Source organism: Lithobates pipiens, unplaced genomic scaffold, assembly GCF_037356315.1.
Source record: "Lithobates pipiens isolate NorthernLeopardFrog02 unplaced genomic scaffold, aLitPip1_a1.2 Scaffold_37, whole genome shotgun sequence".
NCBI lineage: Eukaryota > Metazoa > Chordata > Amphibia > Anura > Ranidae > Lithobates > Lithobates pipiens.
The window spans coordinates 7,171,875-7,179,470 of NW_027507825.1; positions in this window are offsets into that span (position 1 = coordinate 7,171,875).

Below are 7,596 nucleotides of genomic sequence, written 5' to 3' on the forward strand. Positions count from 1 at the left end.
AGCCCCAAGGGCTTTCACACTGGAGCGGTGCGATGCAAGACGGTAAAAAAAAAGTCCTCCCTAGCAGCATCTTTGGAGAGGTTTGTGTGTGTGTGTGTGTGTGTTGTGTGTGTGTGTATACCGCTCCTGCCCATTGAAATCAGTGGGGCAGCGTGGCTGCAGCAGCGCTTTGTGGTGGTTTTAACCCTTTCTTGGCTGCTAGCAGGGGGGTATAACCACCCTGCTAGCGTTCCAAATACTGCCGCTAAAACAACAGTAAACCTTTTAATCCTTTTCTCGGCCGCTATTAGGGGGATAAAACCTCTCCGCTAGCGGCCGTTTTACCGCAGACGCTGCTCCCGCCCCAGCGTGAAAGGGGCCTTGGAGAGTAAAAAAAATATCGTTTTATTTTGTATTTTTTTTTTGTTTATAGCCCAAAAAATAAATTGATCACCGCAGAGGTGATCAAATACCACCAAAAGAAGGTTCTATTTGTGTGTGGGGGGGGGGGGGGGGGAAGAACATCAATTGGATTTGGGTACAGTGTCGCACAACTGCCCAATTGTCAGTCAAAGAAACGCAGTGCCACGTTGCAAAAAATGGCCTGGTCATGGGGGGGGGGGGGGGGGTAACCTTCTGGGGCTGAAGTGGTTAAAAAAAACGCTATTGGTGCAACCCTGATAACTGACACATTTTTGCCTAAGCCCAAACCTCTCCCCCTCTTGAGAATAAGGCCTTGTTCACACCTATGCAGGTTACCATTTGTATATTGCAGGTGTATTTTGCGTTTTTTTTTTTTTTTTGGTTCATTGAAGTCCATGGAACCAAAACCCAGAAAAAAAAAAAAAGTCCCTGCCCCTTTCCATAAAATGCACAGATGTGAACTACATCCATAGGAAACCATGTTAAATGAATGTAGTGTGTTTATGCAAAACTGAAAATGCACAAAAAAAAAAATAAAAATAAAATATGCATAGGTGTGAATCGAGCTTAATAATGATTAACCTCAGGGACTGTTGCAGAGAGATCAGGCTGGGATCTGTAGTTCCACACCAGCTGCTGAAATGAAAAGCCAAGGCTGATATGTCACAAAGGACGGCGGCTCTTACAGGTGGCTCTCCTGGTCGCTAACCTTCTCTATTATGTGGTAGAACAGGATGGCACCGCTTGGCCGGGAGACGGGACACTGAGACCTGTATGTATCCCGGCAGATCCACATGGAGCCAAATAGAGGAAGTTGGAAAACAATGACTTCCATGGAGGAAAGGGAAGAAGATTTCTCAGCGCTGTGTCTTCCCACATCCACTCATTGTCTATTAGACGAGGATGATCCGCTCCTGTGCTGGCACTACATTAAAGGAGAAGTTCACTTTCTGAACATGTTACACCTGCATTTGGGATGTAATATGTTCAGCACCCCCCCTCCTCTTTTCCCTGGGACAGAGGGCGGGGGATCCTCTCCCCACGCTTGCTGTCATGTTTTGCAAACAGTGCAGCTCTGCAGGGCTCTGCCTACACGGATGCCTCGTTCATTAAGTTGTGTGAATGAATAAACTATAAGTCCTGTCTACCACCATGGCAGACATGGCTTGTGGTTCTTGATGAACTTAAAGGGTGCTGAGGAGAGCCCTTGTAGTCCTGAGGACTCTGATATGAAGGGAGGAATGAGGACTTTGATGTAAAAAGGTGGGGGGGGGGGGACTGAGGACTGTGATGTGAAAGGGGGGGAGGCTGCGGGAGGGTGAAGGAGGAGAGGTGAGAGGGAGGGTGAAGGAGGAGGGGTGAGAAGGAGGAGGAGTGAGAGAGTAGGGGTTAGAGGGAGGGTGAAGGAGGAGGAGTGAGAGAGAGGGTGAAGGAGGAGGGGTGAGAGAGAAGGGGTGAGAGGGAGGGTGAAGGAGGAGGAGTAAGAAAGAGGGTGAAGGAGGAGGAGTGAGAGAGAAGGGGTGAGAGGGAGGGTGAAGGAGGAGGGGTGAGAGAGAAGGGGTGAGAGGGAGGGTGAAGGAGGAGGAGTAAGAAAGAGGGTGAAGGAGGAGGAGTGAGAGAGAAGGGGTGAGAGGGAGGGTGAAGGAGGAGGGGTGAGAGGTAAGGTGAAGGAGGAGGGGTGAGAGGGAGGGTGAAGGAGGAGGGTTGAGAGGGAGGGTGAAGGAGGAGAGGTAAGAGAGAAGGGGTGAGAGGGGAGGTGAAGGAGGAGGGGTGAGAGGTAAGGTGAAGGAGGAGGGGTGAGAGGGAGGGTGAAGGAGGAGGGTTGAGAGGGAGGGTGAAGGAGGAGAGGTGAGAGGGAAGGTGAAGGAGGAGGGTTGAGAGGGAGGGTGAAGGAGGAGGGGTGAGAGGGAGGGTGAAGGAGGAGGGGTGAGAGAGAAGGGGTGAGAGGGAGTGTGAAGGAGGAGGGGTGAGAGGGAGTGTGAAGGAGGAGGAGTGAGAGAGAGGGTGAAGGATGAGGGGTGAGAGAGAGGGTGAATGAGGAGAGGTGAGAGGGAAGGTGAAGGAGGAGGGGTGAGAGGGAGGGTGAAAGAGGAGAGGTAAGAGAGAAGGGGTGAGAGGGGAGGTGAAGGAGGAGGGGTGAGAGGTAAGGTGAAGGAGGAGGGGTAAGAGGGAGGGTGAAGGAGGAGGGATGAGAGGGAGGGTGAAGGAGGAGAGGTGAGAGGGAAGGTGAAGGAGGAGGGTTGAGAGGGAGGGTGAAGGAGGAGGGGTGAGAGGGAGGGTGAAGGAGGAGGGGTGAAAGAGAAGGGGTGAGAGGGAGTGTGAAGGAGGAGGGGTGAGAGGGAGTGTGAAGGAGGAGGAGTGAGAGAGAGGGTGAAGGATGAGGGGTGAGAGGGAGGGTAAAGGAGGAGGGGTGAGAGGGAGGGTGAAGGAGGAGGGGTGAGAGGGAGTGTGAAGGAGGAGGGGTGAGAGGGAGGGTGAAGGAGGAGGAGGGTGAGAGGGAGTGTGAAGGAGGAGGGGTGAGAGGGAGTGTGAAGGAGGAGGAGTGAGAGAGAGGGTGAAGGAGGAGGGGTGAGAGGGAGGGTAAAGGAGGAGGGGTGAGAGGGAGGGTGAAGGAGGAGGGGTGAGAGAGAAGGGGTGAGAGGGAGTGTGAAGGAGGAGGGGTGAGAGGGAGGGTGAAGGAGGAGGAGTGAGAGAGAGGGTGAAGGAGGAGGGGTGAGAGAGAAGGGGTGAGAGGGAGTGTGAAGGAGGAGGGGTGAGAGGGAGTGTGAAGGAGGAGGGGGAGAGAGAGGGTGAAGGAGGAAGGGTGAAAGGGAGGGTGAAGGAGGAGGGGTGAGAGGGAGGGTGAAGGAGGAGGGGTGAGAGGGAATGTCGGTATGTCTTCTATTGTGAGACTGTTGATGAATGGTCAGTCTGCCCTGCAGCACCTCACTACTCAGCACATCCCCAACCACACAGCACACCTAGTGGTGGAGAATGTGAAGAGCGATACTCTGGTCCGGACAGTTCAGGTTCGCTAGAGCCCATATTCTCTCCCAGGGGGAGCGCTGGGCTACTGGGTGGTGGGCGGGGTTTGTCAGCTACAATGAAAGCGGGGGAATCTCCGCCCATATTTAATTCCAGGTGCAGTGCTCCGGTTGTAGGGGTGGTAGGCGGGGTTTGTCAGCTATAGTGAGAGGGAAAGAAGCGAGAAGGGGGCGCTAGAGTGTCCAGTTAGGTGCTGAAAGGAGCGCAAGGCCAATGGGGCGCATGGAAGGGAGCAAATTAGGCATTAATGTTGTGCTGGCTATAAGCCCTTATAGTATAGAGCAGTGATTCTCAACCAGGGTTCCTCCAGAGGTTGTAGGGGTTCCTTTAGAATTGGGTCATTTCTGCCTCTCAGGTAAGTTCCCACTCACACCATTGATCTTTTTAACTATCTGTAAGAAGGTAATTCTTCCCAATGACCACAAGTGTAAGGACCATTCTTCCCAATGACCACAAGTGTAAGGACCATTCTTCCCAATGACCACAAGTGTAAGGGCCATTCTTCCCACTGACCACAAGTATGAGGACCATTCTTCCCAATGACCACAAGTGTAAGGACCATTCTTCCCACTGACCACAAGTGTAAGGACCATTCTTCCCACTGACCACAAGTGTAAGGACCGTTCTTCCCACTGACCACAAGTGTAAGGTCCATTCTTCCCAATGACCACAAGTGTAAGGACCATTCTTCCCACTGACCACAAGTGTAAGGACCATACTTCCCACTGACCACAAGTGTAAGGTCCATTCTTCCCAATGACCACAAGTGTAAGGACCATTCTTCCCAATGACCACAAGTGTAAGGGCCATTCTTCCCAATGACCACAAGTGTAAGGGCCATTCTTCCCACTGACCACAAGTGTAAGGGCCATTCTTCCCAATGACCACAAGTGTAAGGGCCATTCTTCCCAATGACCACAAGTGTAAGGGCCATTCTTCCCACTGACCACAAGTGTAAGGGCCATTCTTCCCAATGACCACAAGTGTAAGGACCATTCTTCCCAATGACCACAAGTATGAGGACCATTCTTCCCAATGACCACAAGTGTAAGGACCATTCTTCCCACTGACCACAAGTGTAAGGACCGTTCTTCCCACTGACCACAAGTGTGAGGACCATTCTTCCCAATGACCACAAGTGTAAGGTCCATTCTTCCCAATGACCACAAGTGTAAGGACCATTCTTCCCACTGACCACAAGTGTAAGGACCATACTTCCCACTGACCACAAGTGTAAGGACCATACTTCCCACTGACCACAAGTGTAAGGTCCATTCTTCCCAATGACCACAAGTGTAAGGACCATTCTTCCCAATGACCACAAGTGTAAGGGCCATTCTTCCCAATGACCACAAGTATGAGGACCATTCTTCCCAATGACCACAAGTGTGAGGACCATTCTTCCCAATGACCACAAGTGTAAGGACCATTCTTCCCAATGACCACAAGTGTAAGGACCATTCTTCCCAATGACCACAAGTGTAAGGACCATTCTTCCCAATGACCACAAGTGTAAGGACCATTCTTCCCACTGACCATCACACTAATGTATCATGAGTTGTAGAGTTCTAATTTTTAGCAGGGGTTCCCCGAGACTGGAGAACTATTTCAAGGGTTCCTCTGTGTTGAAAAGGTTAAGAAAACGGAAAATTGTATACTCACCTTCCGTAATTTTCCTTTCCTGTTGCATCCCATGGCAGCACAGGTATTTGAGCTTGATTAGATGAGTAAGCTTTCTTTATGACTTTTACCAGCCATGCTGCGATAGTGCAGGAAGTTGCCGCCTGTCCTCTTCTAGACCCGCAAGGGATGACTAGGAGATTTTCCGCTTTCCTGAGATCACTGGTTCTTGAGAGGTAGGCCATGGTATGTTGGATTTTACATCAAGTGGATGTGGGTTCCCCTGTTCCGTGGAAAGAGTGGGAAGGCATATTTCCTGATTAAAATGAAAGGAGGAAGCCACTTCCCGGATGAAGCGATCTGAAGGTTTCAGAACTACCTTGTCTAGGTAGATGGTTAGGTATGACATTAGTGCATGCATTTCCGACACCCTTTTGGCTGATGTAATCGCTATCAGGAAGGTGATTTTGAGCGTTAGATCCCAAAGAGAAGCTCCCTCAACTGGAAAGAATGGTTCACGGGATAGGAAATCCAGCACTACCGAAAGATCCCAAGTTGGAAAGGAAGGTTTCCTGGGAGGTCTTAATCTTAGACAGGCCTTCTGGAATTGAGAAATAAGAGGCTCCTGTGCCCATTTCACCCCTGTTATGGCTGATAGAGCTGATACGTGCACCTTCAGGGTATTTGATCCAAGACCTTTGTCGAGACCTAGCTGTAGGAACTCTAGGATCTGAGCAACTGTTGGGGATGAAGGGTCCCAGGCTTGTTGTTGTGCGATCGAGAGGAACTTACCCCAGATTCTCTTGTAGGTGTTATTAGTGGTAACTCTCCTGGCTTGAAGAAGAGTGTTTATCACTTTGTGGGACACAGCCGTGAGCTATGATTCTAGCCCTTTCAGTTCCCAGGCTGTCAGGTGTAATTTCTCCAGGTATGGATGGAGGAGTTGACCCTGAGAGAGTAGGTCCGCTGTCATGGCAAGCGGCAATGGTTCTGCTGTATTCAACTGAAGCAGGGTTGTGAACCATGGCCTCCTCGGCCAAAAAGGCAGGACTGCTATTACTGTGAAACTTGTGTTCTTGAGTCTGAGTAGAAGCCTCGGTATGATTGGTGTTGGTGGTAAAACATAACCTAGGCGGAAGTTCCAGTTGTGTTGTAAACAATCCGTGCCTTCTGCCGAAGGAAAGGGAATTCTTGCTAGGTACCTCTGACACTTTGTGTTGTTCGGTGTCGCTGCCAGATCGATATCTGGAACCCCCCAAGTTTTTGTTATCAGAGAAAAAGCTTGGTGGCTTAGGGCGCATTCGTGGTTGGATACGAACTGTCGGCTCAAGGTGTCTGCTATTTGATTCTGGACACCTGGCACATATGTTGCCTCAGACTGGTTAAATTCAGCTGTGCCCATTCGAAGGCTGGTCGGACTTCCTGCAACATGGAGCGACTCCTGGTGCCTCCTTGCCTGTTGATATAGGCCACTACCAATCGATTGTCCATTCTCAGTAGAACTTCTTTCCCCTTCAGGAATGGGCTGAAAGCTAGTAGTGCCTGGAACGCTGCTTTCATCTCTAATATGTTGGAGACCACATTGTGTGTTTTGAATGGCCAATGACCTTGGACTGCGTGGTGACAGTAGTGTGCTCCCCATCCCTCCATGCTGGCATGCAAGGTGATTACCTCTTGAGAAGGAAGGACTATGCGTTTGCACCTCTTTAGATTGTGCGATCTGGTCCACCACCAGAGTGATTGCTTCACCTCCTTCCGAATCACTATTGGCTGGGTCATTGACACACCATTCCATTGCTTCCATTGATGTTTGAAGAGGCCTGGTGTTCCACTGGGCCCATTGGACCATCAGAATAGTTGCTGAGAACGACCCTAGAATACTGAGACATTCCCTGGCGGAAATGGTAGTGGCCGTGAGTAGTCTCTGCTTTCCGGATCAGGATGGGAATTTTGTCTTCCAGAAGCTCTACCGTATTGAGTCGGGTATCCAGTTCTGTGGCCAAAAAGATCATTCTCTGCGTGGGACTGAGGCTGCTCTCCCCCCAGTTTATCAGCCACCCAAATTTTTGCAGGGTGGAGATTAGGATTGTGCGATGTAGTAGGAGGGAATCTCGGTCGGCTGTGGGCAAGTAGAAGGATGTTGTCTAGATAGTGGTGAACTCTTAGGCCTTGTTCCCTTAGCCGGTTCCCGACCAGCGCACAACGATGTACGTCGACAGAATGGCACGGGCAGGCATATTGGCGTACAGGTACATCCAATATTCAATGCCGCCCTGCCATCGGGAGCACGCCACCGGCGGCGCGCTCCCGCGCTGGTCGGGACCCCCATGAGTCCGGTCGCGGGACCCGCGGACTCGATCGCCGCGGGAATCCCCGCGATCGTCTCATGGAACGGCTGAATGGAGGAAATGCCGTGTAAACAGCATTTCTCCATTCTGCCTAGCAACTAGTGATGCTGATCTCTGCTCCATGTGATTGGAGCAGAGATCAGTGTTCACTAAATGAAAGCCCAACCCCCCCACAGTTAGTAATACACCCCTAGGAACACTT